The 18,452-nt window shown below is 37.9% G+C and overlaps 1 protein-coding gene across 4 annotated transcripts in view; it reads left to right on the top strand.

Annotated features, from left to right (window-relative positions):
* LOC135209700 (scavenger receptor class F member 2-like) overlaps positions 1-18,452 on the top strand; it is a 901,938-nt gene that overhangs the window by 536,825 nt on the left and 346,661 nt on the right. Inside the window, exon 6 of one of the 4 annotated variants that reach the window (XM_064242462.1) lies at positions 11,820-11,871. The exons of the other annotated variants lie outside the window; for them this stretch is intronic. The gene's annotated coding sequence lies outside the window, so the exon portion shown is untranslated. The remainder of the gene's footprint in view (positions 1-11,819; positions 11,872-18,452) is intronic. 4 annotated transcript variants of the gene reach the window in all.

Raw genomic sequence — 18,452 nt, forward strand, 5'->3', positions numbered from 1 at the left:
GGAAAGCGTTTTATGTTTAATTTCTGAAATAATAATTTGGTGGAAAGCCTTTTGTGTTTAATTTCTGAAATAATAATTTGGTGGAAAGCCTTTTGTGTTTAATTTCTGAAATAATAATTTGCTGGAAAGCCTTTTGTGTTTAATTTCTGAAATAATAATTTGGTGGAAAGCCTTTTGTGTTTAATTTTTGAAATAATAATTTGGTGGAAAGTTTTTTGTTTAATTTCTAAAATAATAATTTGGTGGAAACCTTGGAATGAAAAAGGTCTGTCTGTCAGTGTGCTGAGCCACACGTTATTTTCCCGTCCACAAAAGTAATGAAACAACAACCAATTTTAAAATGTTTGCGTTCGTATGTGTCAGTGCAGCTTCTCCAAAAGGGGTAACAAGTAAAAGGTTTGGATTTGACACGGTCTTCTGCGTGAGTGGGTGTCCCTTTCAGGAGCAGCGAGCGCCCTCCACTCGACGCCGTCTCAATTTTCATATTAAGCAGAAAATTACGTCGGTGGCTGAGTCATTCCTTCCATCGTTTGCTTTTGATTATACCGAATACGCGCTTCTTACCAGCAGGTTGAATCTGTCTACGAATTGGTGGGATAGAACACTAAAATTTTGTGTGTGTGTGTGGGTTGTGTAAATATATTGTATAGATATATATATGTATATATATACATTTATATATAACATTTATATATATATATATATATATATATATATATATATATATATATAATTATATATGTGTGTGTGTGTAAGTGTAATTCTCATCGGGTGTGCGTTATTCCTAGGCATAGTGAACTGAATATTAAATGGTATTTTTAGTTGATATTAGTGATTATAACGAATGTAATGTGTACAAAAATTCACATGCGGACACACACAAATATATATATATATATATATATATATATTATATATATATATATATATATATATATATATATATATAGTGCGTGTATGTGTGTGTTCTGTGTAACCATAACAAAAAACACCAGTCAATTATAGATGTGGAAGAGTTCTTACAAAAGAATAGATAAAAATTCCGTATGTGTTTTTTTAACTGACGATTTTCATTACGCCTTATATCTGTTTATGCTCGTTCACTAATAAAGTGTCGACTCCATTTCTGTGGACCCTATTCTATAACCGTCAGCTGTAAGTGACTGCCATTGAAGGGAACCGGAGGAATTGATTTGTGAAACGATTACAAACTTTGTTCAGTGATAAAACATCTTTCGAGATAAAGGGGATGGCATCGGTCAGTGAGACACTTCAAGGAATTTATGGGGGCTATGGTTATGATTCATTTTATGGCTCTGCATTCTTTGAGAGAGAGAGAGAGAGAGAGAGAGAGAGAGAGAGAGAGAAGGGGGGGAGACGAACAAATATTTTATATGGTTATGTAATGGAGGCATCTTTTCAGATCCCATCTCTGTCGTAAAAAAAATAACAGCTGATTAAATTGCCTTTCATTCTTCTGACAGAGAGACAAAGAGACAAAGACCTCCCTGATAGCAAATAGAGAAAAGTAACACTTTACCCGATCAGCACACATGAATTGGAGATATATTTTCCATTGATGAATGATTAAAATAATTGGCTGTATCATTCGTGCAATCCAGCAATTTTGATATGCTTCAAAAACATCGCATGAATGAGTAATACCGTATTTGTTGATAAACATTTATGTATTTACCAGCCGAATAAACCCGTTTTGGGTTAAATGGTTTGAACGGCGCCTTTTGCAAATTCAGGAATACGTTCCAGGAATTGATAAATGAAATCCATTAATGCCAAATTGAAGGATTAAAAAAAAAAGATATTTGGTTTTTTAGTACCCTGGGTCATTTTTCGATACAAGAATTTGGTCTCATTTGAGATGCACGTGCTAATTACGACCGAGAGAGAGAGAGAGAGAGAGAGAGAGAGAGAGAGAGAGAGAGAGAGAGAGAGAGAGAGAGGCCCTTTTTAAGGACAAGGACTGATTCATAGACACTGTAGATTAAGGTATATTGATACAATGAGACGGAGAAAGAGGGGATAATTTGAAATTTTGAAAGAATTGCTTTTCATATTTTTTGATAAGTTAGGCTGTGATGAATTAAACCCCAATATAGTCCCGGAACACTTTTGATTGCTGATTATACCAATTTCTCGAATACTCGAGATATTTTCTGCTGCTTTACCTTTCATTTGTTTTGGTCCGTATACTTGGATATTATAAGTCTGAAAATGCAATGTTTAGATGTGTTGATGCAGTACTTTTCGAAGAACAAGGCAATTTTATCGCTTTATATTGGATGTATCTGTAATGTAGATTTAAATAAGAAAAAGAGAAGAAACTACAATACTGTCAAATATTATATGGCTTCCTGTGTATTATTTTGACATGTTCCCCACCTAATCTTTTAGTTATGACAGCGAAGAGCGTTTATATTTGGCGTTTGACCAGTTGGTCATTACGGTTTAAGATCGCCTGCAGGACAGGGCTTTTGTCAGCTAACGGAATGTATATATTATGTATTCGTAGCAGTCATTTGTTCGCTAAAATTCAGTCCTGTAAGCCTTAATGGAAGAAAATAGTCTAGTTCCATAAAATTACAATTGCTTGGACAACTTACTGAAGTACTTTTAAATCATAGATTGTGTTATTAAGCAATGTATAAAGAAATCAAATGTTATGTAAATAATTGCAATTATTTTTGTGAGAACGTCTTTGTGGATTAGAAACTTCTGGAAAAAGTGAGGTCTTTGCATTTGGGGTAGGGTAGTGGGCGGGCGGCAGTTGTAAATTAAACTCTGTCAAGCATGAGGCCGGGAGGGAGGGCGTTGGCAAGGGTGGCTTTGTTTTATGGCTCCAGGTAATGGATTATTCTGTGGAACACATTATACTACCTGTAGACAGAAAGTTTGTCACGTGGAAATGTGGTCACCAGCCATTTATTATCAATTTAACGCAAAGGAACTTTGTGAAACTAGAACCTCAGAAAATCAGCTAGCTTAACGCCTTCCCTTACAAATTGGGCTGTAAACGAAAGCTCTGTCTAAATTTTTCTATCAACTGTGAATGTCTTCACTTGCTAGACAATATTTTCTTATATAACTTTTCTCCCGAAACATCAGGCAAGCGATGCAGCCCTTACCAGGCTTTTAACAGCTAGTAAGCATTTCATTATATATGTTGTCTCTCTCTCATGGTTTTATATAATTTTAAATGAGATACTGACTTACGAGGATGTGAGCGTATGATCATAGAGTTATGAGCGTGAGTGGAATCTCTGTTGTGAAAGGGGAAGGACACAAACTAAATCTCGAAAGAAATTGGAGAAGGGGTTGTTGAAAAGTGTTGTAAGAAAGGAAGAGATAGTAGAAAATAAATAAATAAATAAATAAAAAGTCCTCCGGGAGCGAGATCGTGCTCACAACAAGAGGACAGTAACGCAGTGCTTATAAGGGGTTTGACGTTCTGCTGATTAATCTTCTGCATACGTGTATAAACTTTTCTTCTTGGTGGTTCTTGGCTGATAAGTTATGAATGGTACCGCGACCACTGTCTTGGTAGTTTATGAAGGAAACGATCTAATGTTGAAAAGTTAAGTATATCTAAGTTTAACTAGACCACTGAGCTGATTAACAGCTCTCCTAGGATTGGCCCGAAGGATTAGAGATTTTTACATGGCTACGAACCAAATGGTTACTTAGCAACGGGACCTTCAGTTTATTGTGGGATCCGAACCACATTATATCGAGATGATGTTAGTATCTAATCACCAGAAAGAAATTCCTTTGATTCCACGTTGGCAGAGCGGGGCACGAACTCTTACTACCAAATCAGTAGATGAGCAAGCAACCCACTCGTCAAGCGAGGAATTATCTTCTGTTGAGATACACACGCAGTATCACATTCGCAAAACTTATATATATATATATATATATATATATATATATATATATATATATATATATGTGTGTGTGTGTGTGTGTGTGTGTGTGTGTGTGTCATGTAATTTATGTACCACCATGTTTATTACAGAAGGAAGAGAGAGAGAGAGAGAGAGAGAGATGAAAAGAAGCCGCTCGAGCAGCATTCACTACAACGTCCGATACGCTGAGAGCCACTAATTCACATTTGGAAAGCATCCAGTAGGGATAATTAGCTTGTTTTAAGAAGTTTCGTTCCACCGTTCCGTGAAGTAAATGACAATTGAGCGGGAAGGGAATGGGGGGAGGGGGGGGGGGAAGAGTTGGGAAACCGGGATTTAGGGGGGGTTGTGGGTAGTGGGGGCATCAAGGAGGCAAGCATCTCTTGCTCTTGTAACTACTTCTCCTGTTGTTGATAAGAACGAGTCCCTAATCTTTGTTGCGGCCCGCTTGTAGTAGTAAGTGCCAAACTCTCTCTCTCTCTCTCTCTCTCTCTCTCTCTCGGAACGCAGTATATGATCTTATTTCTGCAAATGAAAGCTTTTCCGTCAGGGACGTCGTCGGGAAGGTTCTCTCTCTCTCTCTCTCTCTCTCTCTCTCTCTCTCTTCTCTCTCTCTCTCTCTTATCGTCGCTCCCTAATCATTTCCTTTGGTCCTCTCGAGTGCAGCTTTTGCTGCTGCTTCAAGATCTCTTTGATTTATTTTCTTAGTCTTTTTATGGAGGACTTTTTATTTAATGTTTGTTTATCTTTGTCGTCCATACATTTTTTCCCCTTTCTTTTCAGAGAGAGAGAGAGAGAGGAGAGAGAGAGAGAGAGAGAGAGAGAGAGAGAGAGAGAGAATATGTTATTTTCGTTAGCGTTCTTGGTAGAGAGAAGGAGACGAGAGGGGATTGTTATAAATTCTTGTATATGAGATCCCAGCTCCCCAAAGCATAAATTCTTTGGAAGCAACGATATTAAAGGAAAATTAGAATTTATTGAACAGCGCGTGAGGCATTGCATGCTCGTATATATAATCTGTTTGAATATTACTGACGAGATATAATACCTCTTGTGGTGGCGCCAGAGGAAATTTTATGAGCCATGCAGCGTTTTAGTTACTTTTACTATTCATTTTTATTAATATTTTATGATTCTCTTTATTCATTTATAGTTGGACGCTTTGACAACTTATATATTTTGCTTTTTTCTATCATAATAAAAGTGTGAAGTTATGGTATTTTTCATCCCCATAGGGGCGGATAGTGCCGTCAGTGCACCTCATTTGGTGCACTGTAGGCATTACTTAAGGTTCTTTGACGCATGCCTTCCGACCCTACATGGTACCCCTTTCGTTCCTTTAACTGTACCTACCTTCATGTTCCCTGTCTTCCATCTTACTTTCAAGCCTCTCCTAACATTTGGTTCATGGTGCAATTACGAGGTTTTCCTTCTATTACACATTTCAAAACCATTTTCGGTCAATTTCATTCTCAGCGCTGAAGGACCTCATAGGTCCCAGTGCTTGGCCTTTGGCCTAAATTCTATATTCAATTCAATTTCGTAAAGAAAGGTCTTCTGTACTTGTTCACTGAGTTTTGAGTTTCAATTTTTTTGTGTTGATGTGTTCATTATGCTCGCTGATATCATTCTCTCTCTCTCTCTCTCTCTCTCTCTCTCTCTCTCTCTCTCTCTCTCTCTCTCTGCCGGTTATGTATGAGTCTTTTACCAAAAATAAAAAAAGAAGTTCGTTATAAAGATCCATCTTTGGACACAGGTGTTCCAGCACTTTCCTCGCGTTGCTAACGGTAAGTGCGTGCTTTTGTGCTGCTTATGCCGCCGATATACCTCGCATGGAATTTATGAAAATTCGTCTCTACTTGAGGTAAACTGCCGGTGTCTTCGGTGCTGGACTGCACTCTCAGTGAACTTTATATTGAATGGTGATATCGTTGCATTTCACTGTTTCTCCCGTATGAATTGTATTGAACGTTCCACATAGCAGCTTTAAATGGCTTTAAATGGCTTTCAGCCCTTGCATATAGAGCGCCTCAGTGACATGATTCGTATGGTCTTGGCCTGCCACCTCGGTGGTCGCGAATTCGATTCTCGGCCATTCCATTGAGGGGGTTAGAGATGTGTATTTCTGGTGATAGAAGTTCACTCTTGACGTGGTTTGGAAGGCACGTAAAGCCGTTGGTCCCGTTGCTGAATAACCACCGGTTCCATGCAACGTAAAAACACCATACAAACAAACAAACCCTTGTGTATGCTTATGTTGAAGGTCTGTAGACCTTGCTTGTGTCTGTGTGAGTGTGCTTGCACAGTGGTAACCACAGTTTTCACAAAATTGTTAGGTTGATCCTCTCTCTCTCTCTCTCTCTCTCTCTCTCTCTCTCTCTCTTCTTTCTTAAAACACAGCAAATTAAACAAAATACTTCGAAGAAAAGGGTTCGTTTCATTCTGGTCGTTACCGTTATCATCAACTCGTCCATTTTTAAGAAGGGACGAGTCTTCCCCCCCCCCCCTTTGCATGTTATCTCGGCTTTTCTTTGAAAGCTTTTTGGGGCCGTGAATTGGGACAGACGGTACAGGCTCATTATAATCATTATCCTTACCTCCCCCCACCCACCCATCCCTCATGTTATCTTTCTTACTACCATTGCTCTCTCTCTCTCTCTCTCTCTCTCTCTCTCTCTCTCTCTGCGCGCGCTTTTTGTGGCCATGAATTGGAACACGGAACAGCCTCATTATAATCATTGCTCTCTCTCTCTCTCTCTCTCTCTCTCTCTCTCTCTCTCTCAAGCTGAGGGACCAGCGTTCGATTCTCGAACGTGACGAAGAGGGACAGATAAGAGAACTTTCTCTCAACTCCAATAATGCCTCAGTTCACCCAAGCAGCGATTTGGGTACCTGGTTGTTAGTTGAATTGTCAGTCGTAGTTGGGGTGGAAAGAAAAAGAAGAAGAGTATAAAAAAAGAAAAAAAAAAAAAAAAACACCCGGCGTGAGCGTTCATTTTCTGCCAACAATACCTACTACCAACACGGGACTGACAGCCTCTTTGGGGGTAATCCTCACCCCACAAGGGAAGAGCCATTTATAAGCCTTGCTTGTCTTTCACTCTCGGTTTTCTAGTAGGTTTTTGACTCATTTATCGTTTTTTTTTTATATATATGGGAAATGCTGCTATTCTCCTTCCTTTTCCATGCTCATTATTATTTGAAGTATCGTTTATGTATTTATTTATTTATTTTCTTTTTTTTATTTTTTTTCTCTCATGCTTCCTCTGTTTTTCGTTCGGTTACTCTTTTAACCTCATTCTTTTCTGTCATTTGTCATTGTTATTTATCTTTCAACGTATAATGCTCTTTCGTCTTTCTTTTTCTCTGCATTGCCGATTTATTTTATTGTATTTTATTTTATTTTATTTTTCGCTTTCTGCTTTTGTGGTTATTTCTTCTTATTTTTTTTTTACAATTATCGTGTACATCACGAGTACTACTTTTTCTCAATAATCCTTTCGTGCTTTATGTTATCTTTTCTGTGGCCGTTTTAAATTGCCTTCTTTATCCCTCCTCCATATCTCAGTACTTTGTTTCTTCCTTACTCTTGTTTTTGGTATATATATTATACCAGTGACGCTAGAGGTAATTACACTGTTTGAGTCTACGCAGACTGTTGTCTATCGCAGGAAGGTGCTCATGTGAGCCGTTTGCTGCCGGCGGCCCAAGGGGGGTCAAATTGCCTTCTTTATCCCTCCTCCATAATCAGTACTTTGTTTCTTCCTATCTTGTTTTTGTATTTATAATAATAATATATATATTATATATATATAATATAATATATATATATATATCCTTATATATATATATATATATTATACCAGTGACGCTAGAGGTAATTACACTGTTTTATCTAAGCAGAATTTTTGTCTATTCGCATGAAGGTGCTCATTTTATCCCTTTTTGCTTCCTTCCTGCAATATGTTGGGTCAGTTTGGATTCTTTTATCGTCGAATTGAGCGCCTTCGGTCTGCTCTTTTGTTTTCCTCGGGTTTGTAGTTTATCGTTTTCTTCTTAAGTTGTTCATTTTTGGTGCTATATTTCATTATTCTCTGAGTTGTTTATTATTTATTCTTGTTCCCCTATGCGTAGAGGTTTTCTGCAGTATTTTATACCCTCTTTTTACTCCTCTGTAAAGAAAACTGCCGAGATAACTATTTGTCTGTCCGTCCGCACATTTCCTGTCCGCCCTCAGATTAAAAAAAAAAAAACTACTGAGGCTAGAGGGCTGCAAATTGGTATTTTGATCATCCATCCTCTAATCATCAAGCACACCAAATTGCATCCCTCTAGCCTCAGTAGTTTGTATTGTATTTAAGGTTAAAGGTACCCACGGTCGTGCGGACGGCAGCAGTATAGGTGCCAACAACACAGGCCGCCACCGGGCCGTCGCTGAAACTTCTTTGGGCCGCGGTTGAGAGTTTCACGGGCCGTGCCTGAGAGTTTAGTACAGCATTATGCGCTTTACAGAACATTCGATTGCGCCGGTTTACTTCCTTTCTGTCATTAACACTCAGGTGTCGACCTTTGCCGCGGGATAATTTCTACATCTTCATCTGTCATTTCTCGGCGATACCGGAAAGTGTCTGATACACTAGACTAGAGGAAACTCATAGTAGCCTAACTTAAACTACAATCCCGCATTTATATATATATATATATATATATATATATATATATATTATATATATATATATATATATATATATATATATATATATATATATATATAACTGAATCACGAAAGTTTGGACCATGGTGAATATATAAATAAAGGTATAAGCCACGAAGGAAAGTGAACCAATGGAGTAGCTACAAGATCTTTCGACTCAAAGTCCTTTACTCTGCATACTACTAAACATTGTTTCACTCTCCTTCATGGCTTCTGCCTTTATTTCTATGTATTGTATATCTATATCTAATCACGATACCAAGGAAAATTATAATTTTTAAGTGCATTTGCCCCACCTAGGATTCAATCCTGGCCCTTTTGTTTAGATACTGTGATTAGCAGTCGCCTTTCACCATTCATTCCCTGATTAACACAGCATCGTCTGCGTATTCTTAATCATTCAACGCCCGTAGTGGGGTAGCGCTGTCAGTGCACCTCACAGGGTGCACTGTAGGCATTACTATAGGTTCTTTGCAGCGTCCCTTCGGCCCCTAGCTGCAACTCCTTTCATTATTTGTACTCTATCTCCATTCATATTACTTTCTTTCATCTTGCTGTCCACCCTTTCTTAACAATTATTTCATAGTGCAATTGCAAAGTTTTTCCTCCTGTCACACCTTTCAAACCTACCTACTCTCAATTTACTTTGCAGCGCTGAACGACCGCATAGTTCCCAGTGCTTGGCCTTTGGCCTAAACTCTGTAATATTCCTTTAATCAGTCAAGTTTCTCTCGATACACAAGTCCGAGCTTTCATCATGAGATACATACAAAAGGCAAACATCTAAGTTGACGTGACATTCCCCCGTATTTTTAATGCAGATTCCTTCGACGAGATTGCATCAACATTAATTTTGCATCTGGATCGTTGCAGGATAGTTTCAGATATCTCTGCATAGTAAGCGGGGATACCTTAGTGGTTCAAGGTTTTCCGTAAAAAAGGTCAAACGCCTTTCCGTTGTCGTAAAAAGACATCAGAAGTTTTTTTATCTGGGCAACTCTGGCATCTTATGAAACCAATATTTTTGCTGTGCACTTATATATATATATATATATATTATATATATATATATATATATATATATATATATATCTGTGTACGTGTGTTTGTGCTTTTATATAAATTTATATTTTTTGCTGTGTATGAATATATATATATATATATAATATTCTTTATGTATTCTATATATCTAATATTATATTTATATATAATATATATATATATATATTTATTATATATATATATGTCTGTGTGTGTGTGCGCGCGCGCGCGCGTGTGTGTGTGTGTGCTTATATGTATAAATGAAATATATGGTACATGTATTGTGTTTTATAATATCAGTATATATATATATATATATATATATATATAATATATAAATATATATATATATATACTACTAGTGTTGTGGGGTATCTGTTTTTCGTTTTTTTATGATTTTTGTTTCCCAAATGAATATATTAAAGATGACAATTGGTGAAGTTCTGCTGCGTAAAATATCAGTCCCAGTCTAATGAGTGATGTAATATATATGACCTTTCCCGGTCTGTATCCCCTCCCCCGTTAATTGTTCGAATACCTGCAAACTTTCATTGTAAGACCGTAAGTCATGAGAATTTTTAACAACAAAAGCAATAGGAGAATTGCACTTTTCACAGTTTGATTATGTTTAAAATCTTCTTATACAGGGTCATATAATTTTGTCACAAAAAAGCAGATATCGTTTGTTGCGCCTCAAACTTTATATCTATTTTGGATCATTGTTGGACTACTGTCAAATGTCTGGATGTAAGTTGCGTCCCGGAATCTTTTCTTTATTAGTTAAGATTGCTCGAAGTGATTTACATTATGAGTGAAGATAAACCTACGGCCTTCTTTTATAAACCCTACTTCACGAAAGAACTCCCTATGAATCCCCTTAGTACACTCACCCCAATTATTAACGCATGCTACGCTCTCTTCAGACCATGAGCATCCACATTCTAACAGGGTATCGCGTTTCCACAAAACAGTACACGAATATACCAGCAAACATGTTATAGCAGTATAATTGGAGCCGGTACTCGTAACTGCAACAAGAGAAGCGGTAATGCAACTCGCACTGTTGTATTCATGCCGTATAGACATTCATTTTTAAAGCTTTCTGTGCAACTTACGTAATGTCATTTAAGGATGCTTCCTTATGAAGATTCATTCGTTTGAGTGATCATCATCATATTTTTCTCAGTGCCGTAATTGCAATATCATGTTGGAATGTTTGCCAGACGTTAATAGAATTAGAATATATAGGATCATCCTGTAGAGGCGAAAATGATAAATTACTGTCAGACTGTTTCACTGGAGAATTTGAATTTGTTTTTCTGGATGTTTCACTAGGAATTTCCTCTCTCTCTCCGTTGTATCGTGTGCTTCATCAACAACAGAATATGTTGATTCGCTGACTGGAGAACATACAAGTCTCGCTTCGTTTTTTAAATATGTAACGTTATTATTATTACCACCGAAGCGAAACTCGCAATGCTTCAGGTTAAACCACCAAAGGGTTGACTGGGTATCTCGGAACTCTCTGCTACATAAACGGAGGTTAGCAGACATAGTTTAACGAAGCCTGTTATTCGAGAAATCTGTTTAATTGCTGTTGAAATCATCAATTTTGAGAAAATTATAACGCAATAATTAAAACATCATTTAAAGACTAAGGGTTTATCTGCCGAAATCATTTTTTTTTTCTTCTATACTTTTGGAGATATTAGCATTTGAATAGCGTTAGGGCCGGGTCGGTCCGAGCCACCAGAAATGTGCCCGTTTCCGGTAATGACCTCGACTTCTCTACGCTCGTAATAAACTACGAAATGAGTCTCGAATTATCCTGATCAACTGTAAAGCATTTCCACTAAATTTGGACTTCTGTAGGGCCAACAATTAAAAAAAAACGATTAAGATGACCATTCTACAGTTTAGTCACAGCAGAAATAGAATTTCTAATAAACTGCATGATTTTTAAACCTGTGAAGAAAACGTAAGACTGCAAACAACTTCATATCTACAGTTCCACTTCGCGGTTAGATCTATAGTACGGGATTTTGAACGGCATGTACCCCAAGATCAGAGATAAGAGTTTTACGTATAGATAAGTAAAATGCCTTTATTTTCTTTATTAATTCCCTTTCTTTTTCTTACAGGTTCGTGTTATATAAAAGTTCCCTCATACCACATTCACGACTTTCACAATTGGTGAGTATTTCTAGTACAATTGATCATTTTTAACTGAAACACTTTCCACCATTACTGTGGACACATTATAATTAGCCGCTGTTGTTTTAAAGAAGACTCATTCTATCGGTGAACTTATCGCTGCATCATATTAAATCCAGTTTTAGAAGTTAAAGAGAACGATTCCTTAACATCTTAAAAGATTATTAGAATAGGCCTTCTTGCCAGTCTTGTAGTACATGTTTTGGATAGTAGGGTTATCAACGTGTCGTAAAACATGCATTAAAATTCGCCGCTTTTTGAAAGGGCGTATCGATATCGTCATACTGTAATAAGGTATCAAAGAGTAATTCGTGCATTTGAATAAGGCACCTTTCAACTTTGGCAACTTGCGCGTTTGGTGGGGAAAAAAAGAACGCTGGTCTCGGATGAGCGCTGGCAACGATGCGCGAGTATCTCTCTCCTAATGGCCGCGAAAGGGGAATGTATGGTAATGGGGGCAAATTATAACTGGCATTGGGATGCAAATTGATTATAGGGCCACAATAAGCCTAGGGCCTTTGCGGAAACGGCCAAGGATAGGCTTGATCACAGGAGGCCTAAGTTTTGGGATGTGAGGATCAAACTGAGGCCTTCGAGGTCGTAGAGGGAATCTCCTGTAGTACATCCGGTTGGTGGAGGCTTTCTTTCGTGCGGTCTTTATTGTTTTGTTTATTGTTTTGGGGAGAGGGATTCGTCGGATTTTTGCCTCTACGTAAATATGGAGATGTTTTCGTTATAGGCAAGTGTTCATTGATGACTCGATTTATAAAAGTTATAGAGGTTTTCTGCCAAATATATATATAGCAACATATGAAGTTGAGAATATTGAGTGAGAAGAACCTCTTGGTAATTCACGGTTCCAGACATTGGAGAGAGAGAGAGAGAGAGAGAGAGAGAGAGAGAGAGAGAGAGAGAGAGATCAGGACGTCCTGGCGTTTCACGTCTCAAAAGTGATATTTTTTTTATTAAAAAAAAATTCCTTTACATAGAAATGACTCCGTATCTTTGGATCTAAAGAATACCTGGCATTTCATATAAGCTCTCAGAGCCCTGACGCAGGTCATTTTCTCAGACTTACAAACAGCCCATTGCAAAATACAACCCTTGACAAGTAATACAACCCTTGACAAGTAGCGTACAACTTCAAAGAGACTTTTGAAGGACGGGGAGGGTGCCAACGATATCATTTCTTTGTAGTTATTTCCGGCTCTCTCTCTCTCTCTCTCTCTCTCTCTCTCTCTCTCTCTCTCTCTCTCTCTCTGACAATGTCTTGAACCGTGAGCCACCAAGAGGTTCTCCTCACTCAATTTTCTCAACTTCATATGTTGCTAATTTGTTTATCAAGATCTCCATCTGTAACTGTCATTCGCTTTTGGGAATATTAATGAAAAGTATTGCCTTTTGTTGATCTACTTCTTTGTTGTTTAATTGTTTTTTCCTTATCTTTTTGTTTCTTGTACATTACTACTGTATTCATCAAATGTTATTATTATTATTATCATCATAACATCGAAGGTGACAAATTAGAGTATAGGGAAGAAAGGGACGCTTCGCAGAACCTTTTGAACCGTCCACAGTGTGCCGTGCAAGGCACACTGTATGTGTATCACACTACTGTTATTTATTTGTATAAATGCGCTTTTATTGGGGAGTTTTTATCCATCCGCTTTTAAAGTTATTAAATATTTTTATTAATATTTTTTATAGTTAATTTTATTAAATATTTTTTATAGTTAATTAAATTCAATAAATTAAAGTAACTGTTTTGTATCAAGTACTGAATGATTGGCAGGTTTTGCTCTCAGGGGTGTTTTGTGTTCCAAACTTATTAGTTTTGTTTCAAGAAAATTTTTGTAAAAATAAAAAAATATAAAGAATGAAAGGACGTGGAAAGGACATTGAACGACTAGGCTAAGAAACCTGGGAAATATCTTGCTAATGCAAAGATACGCACACACATGCATACATATAGGCATATACTTATATATACATTATATATATATATATATATATATATATATATATATATATAATATATATATATATGTGTGTGTGTGTGTGTGTGTGTGTGTTGTGTGTGTGTGTGTATATATATACATATCCGAATTCGCAAATTTTCAAATGGAACAAAACAAAACTACCTTTAACTTGCTTACTGTGAATATTAAAAAAAAAAAAATTTAAAAACAGATAAGGTGATCAGCTTAATTATAAAACAAAACAAAAATTATGATTACATAATTTGTAATGAAGATCAGGAAATTGAAAGTTGTCGAATTGCGCTTTAAGAGTGTACTATATTTGCTCGTAAACGCGAAACACCTTTTTTAATAAAACTTCCAGGAAATATGTGCTGGAGTTGTATATTCATAAAATCCTAAAATAGAAACTTGGGCAATGTGATATCATGGCAGCTCACCATTGCCAAATGGGGGTGGTCCTTTATATCGCCAGTGGACCAAGTGTGGTCCTTTTATATCACCAGTGGACCAAAATGTGTCTTTTCCTACCGCCTTTAGTAGTGGACCAAATGGTGGTCCTTTATATCACCACTGGACCAAGTGGTGGGTCCTTCATATCACCAGTGGACCAAGTGTGGTCCTTTATATCGCCAGTGGACCAAGTGGTGGTCCTTTATATCACCTCTGGACCAAGTGGTGGTCCTTCATATCACCAGTGGACCAAGTGTGGTCCTTTTTATCGCCAGTGGACCAAATGGTGGTCCTTTATATCACCAAAAAATCTGGACCAAGTGGTGGTCCTTCATATCACCAGTGGACCAAGTGTGGTCCTTTTTCCTTATCGCCAGTGGACCAAACAAAATGGTGGTCCTTTATATCATCTCTGGGAACAAGTGGTGGTCCTTCATATCACCAGTGGACCAAGTGTGGTCCTTATATCACCTCTGGACCAAGTGGTGGTCCTTATAATCACCAGTGGACCAACGTGGTGGTCCTTTTTTATCAGTGGACCAAATGGTCCTTTATATCACCTCTGGACCAAGTGGTGGTCTTCATATCACCAGGGGACCAATGTGTTGGTTCCTTTTTATCCAAACAGTGGACCAAATGGTGGTCCTTTATATCACCTCTGGACCAAGTGGTGGTCCTTCATATCACCAGTGGACCAAGTGTGGTCCTTTTTATCGCCAGTGGACCAAATGGTGGTCCTTTATATCACCTCTGGACCAAGTGGTGGCCTTTATATCACAGTCCATTTTTTTTGGGTGGTCCTTTATATCACCAGACCAAATGGTGTCCTTTATCCAATCTGACCAAGTGGTGGTCCTTCATACGCCAGTTGGACCAAGTGGTGGTCTTTATATGCCAGTGGACAAGTGGTGGTCCTTTATATCACCAGTGGACCAAGTGGTGGTCCTTTATATCACCAGTGGACCAAGTGGTGGTCCTTTATATCACCAGTGGACCAAGTGGTGGTCCTTTATATCACCAGTGACCATGGTGGGTCCTTTATATCACCAGTGACCAAGTGTGGTCCTTTATCACCAGGTGGACCAAGTGGTGGTCCTTTATATCACCAGTGGACCAAGTGGTGGTCCTTTATATCACCAGTGGCCAATGTGGTCCTTTTTTATCATCTGGACCAAGATGTGGTCCTTTATATCACCAGTGGACCAAGTGGTGGTCCTTTATATCACCAGTGGACCAAGTGGTGGTCCTTTATATCACCAGTGGACCAAATGGTGGTCCTTTATATCACCTCTGGACCAAGTGGTGGTCCTTCATATCACCAGTGGACCAAGTGTGGTCCTTTATATCACCAGTGGACCAAGTGTGGTCCTTTATATCACCAGTGGACCAAGTGTGGTCCTTTATATCACCAGTGGACCAAGTGGTGGTCCTTTATATCACCAGTGGACCAAGTGGTGGTCCTTTATATCACCAGTGGACCAAGTGGTGGTCCTTTATATCACCAGTGGACCAAGTGGTGGTCCTTTATATCACCAGTGGACCAAGTGTGGTCGTTTATATCACCAGTGGACCAAGTGGTGGTCCTTTATATCACCAGTGGACCAAGTGGTGGTCCTTTATATCACCAGTGGACCAAGTGGTGGTCCTTTATATCACCAGTGGACCAAGTGGTGGTCCTTTATATCACCAGTGGACCAAGTGGTGGTCCTTTTTATCACCACTGGACCAAGTGGTGGTCCTTTATATCACCAGTGGACCAAGTGGTGGTCCTTTATATCACCAGTGGACCAAGTGGTGGTCCTTTATATCGCCAGTGGACCAAGTGGTGGTCCTTTACATCACCAGTGGACCAACGACGACCATGATTCAGACCACCGCCCGAGGAAAATCAGCGGAGCCTCCTTCCAGGAGGCTGCGCTTCAGTGGCTTGGTCGGTATGGTGCTGGCGTACCACCTCTGTGGCCGTGAGTCGATTCTCGGCCAATCTATTGAGGTGTGAGAGATGTGTATTTCTGGTGATAGCTTAAGTTCACTCTCGCCGTGGTTCGGAAGTCACGTAAAGCCGTCGGTCACGTTGCTGAATAACCACTGGTTCCATGCAACGTAAAAACACCATATAAACAAACAAACCATCCAGGAGGCGTTATTTCAACACGAACTTCAGTTATCGCCTTAAATGACAGCGCCTCTGTAATTAGCAACTGGGCATTCAAGTTCTGGTGAGCTGCCATGATACCACATTGCCCAGATTTCTAGTTTACGTTTTTATGAATACACAAGTCCAGCGCATACTCCCTGGAAGTTTTACCGATGAAGGTATTTCGAAATTCAAGGGAAGATGTAATACTCTCTTAAAACGCAATTCGAAAGATTTCAATTTCCTGATTTTCATCGTTAATTACGTAATCATAATTTTTTTATACATCGTTGTTTACTTAATATGCTCATCACCATATTTGTATGATTTTTTTTCCCATTTATTTTTTACCCTAATATATATAGATTATAATATAATATTATCATATATAATTATTATATATATATATATATAATATTATATAATTATATTACAAATAGTAATATATATATATATTTATTAAATGGAATATCTTTTACTGTAATCTAACAGTATAGTGTGATGATGTAATGGCCCTCACTTCCAGTGGGTTGTTTATTCAACTCCATCAACGTGGCACTCACCAGATCTTTTCTTTCTCATTCCTCGCGAAACTTTCGAATTAAATCTTTTTTCATAAACTTATCATCTTCTCAACGCACATATATCTTGTTACGGATGCTGGTCATGTGGATCGCCTCATTAACCATCTTTTTTTATAATTTCATTTCGACTGCATTTGGACCGGTTAAACTCTTTATTTCATCTGCTTCAAAAATTCTCTGGTCATTTGCATTAAACATCCACACATACTTCCATAAAGGAGAGTTGGCTCAACAAGCACTTCATTTAAGTCCAGCTTTGTCTTTTCTAGACATACCATTTTTCTCTAGATCTTTTCCACAGACCTACTTTTCTTATTGCACCTTTTTTTTACGACTCTCGTCTTGTTTGTTTATCTTACTTTTTTTTATTTTTTATGTTTCATCTTACTATTTTTTTATATCATCTATTACATTTGCTCTTAAATTCCGTTGTGGTTCAGTCTCTTCCCTCTCACCCTCTTCCGGTATTCCACCAAAAAAAAAAAAAAAAAAAAAAAAAAAAAAAAAAAAAAAAAAAAAAAAAAAAACTATACATTCTTTATTCCTAGTTGTCCACTTACCTTCACCCTCGTAATCTTACTCTCGCTCACATTACCTTTCAACTTTTGTACGTTGCGTCATCTGCAAGCATCAACCACTCCCCTCTCCATTCACTTGTACTTTCTTATTAAAATGCTGAAATCCATCAAGGCAAAACCTTCCATTTTCTCAGAGTCAGTTTTCAGTCTTCTGTCTACACATTCAGAAGCTTCTCTGTCACCCTACAAATATTGAATCGCTTTCAATACATCACGTTCTACACTATAAATCGCCAGTCCCTTCGATATTTTAGCTATATTAATTCTATGATCAATTTGTTTACATCCATACACACCATATACGATTTTTTCTTTACTTTTTGAAATTTCAACACCGATATGAAAAAGGTACTCTTTAAAACTTTTAACACTGAGTAAAAAGGTTAATCAGCAAAGAGATCCTTGAATAAAGGTGCGAGTGGAGAGAAGTCCTTTGAAGAGAATTCGGTTCTGTATCGACGGAGTGAGTTTTTTTGAAAAGTTGCTAAACGAGGGACCTGAATAGGGGACGTGAATGGAGTGAGTACCTTATGTTTTCTGATGATACAGCTTTGATCGCTGAGAATGAATAAACAAGTAAAAACTGCGCAATCGAGTTTTCTGTATAATCAAGGCCACCGAGAATAGATCTATCTTTTAGTGTTCTCTGTATAATGCTGGATGAGAGGCGGCCCACGAAACTATAACCTAGTGGTGGCCTTTCCTAGTAATTAGTTGCCGGAAGCACGATTATTGCTAACTCTAACCTTCAATAAATATAAAAACTACTGAAGATAGAGGGCTGCAATTTGGTTTGTTTGATGATTGGAGGGTGGATGATCAACATACC

Source organism: Macrobrachium nipponense, chromosome 38 (assembly GCF_015104395.2).
Source record: "Macrobrachium nipponense isolate FS-2020 chromosome 38, ASM1510439v2, whole genome shotgun sequence".
In the NCBI taxonomy this organism is placed as follows: Eukaryota; Metazoa; Arthropoda; class Malacostraca; order Decapoda; family Palaemonidae; genus Macrobrachium; species Macrobrachium nipponense.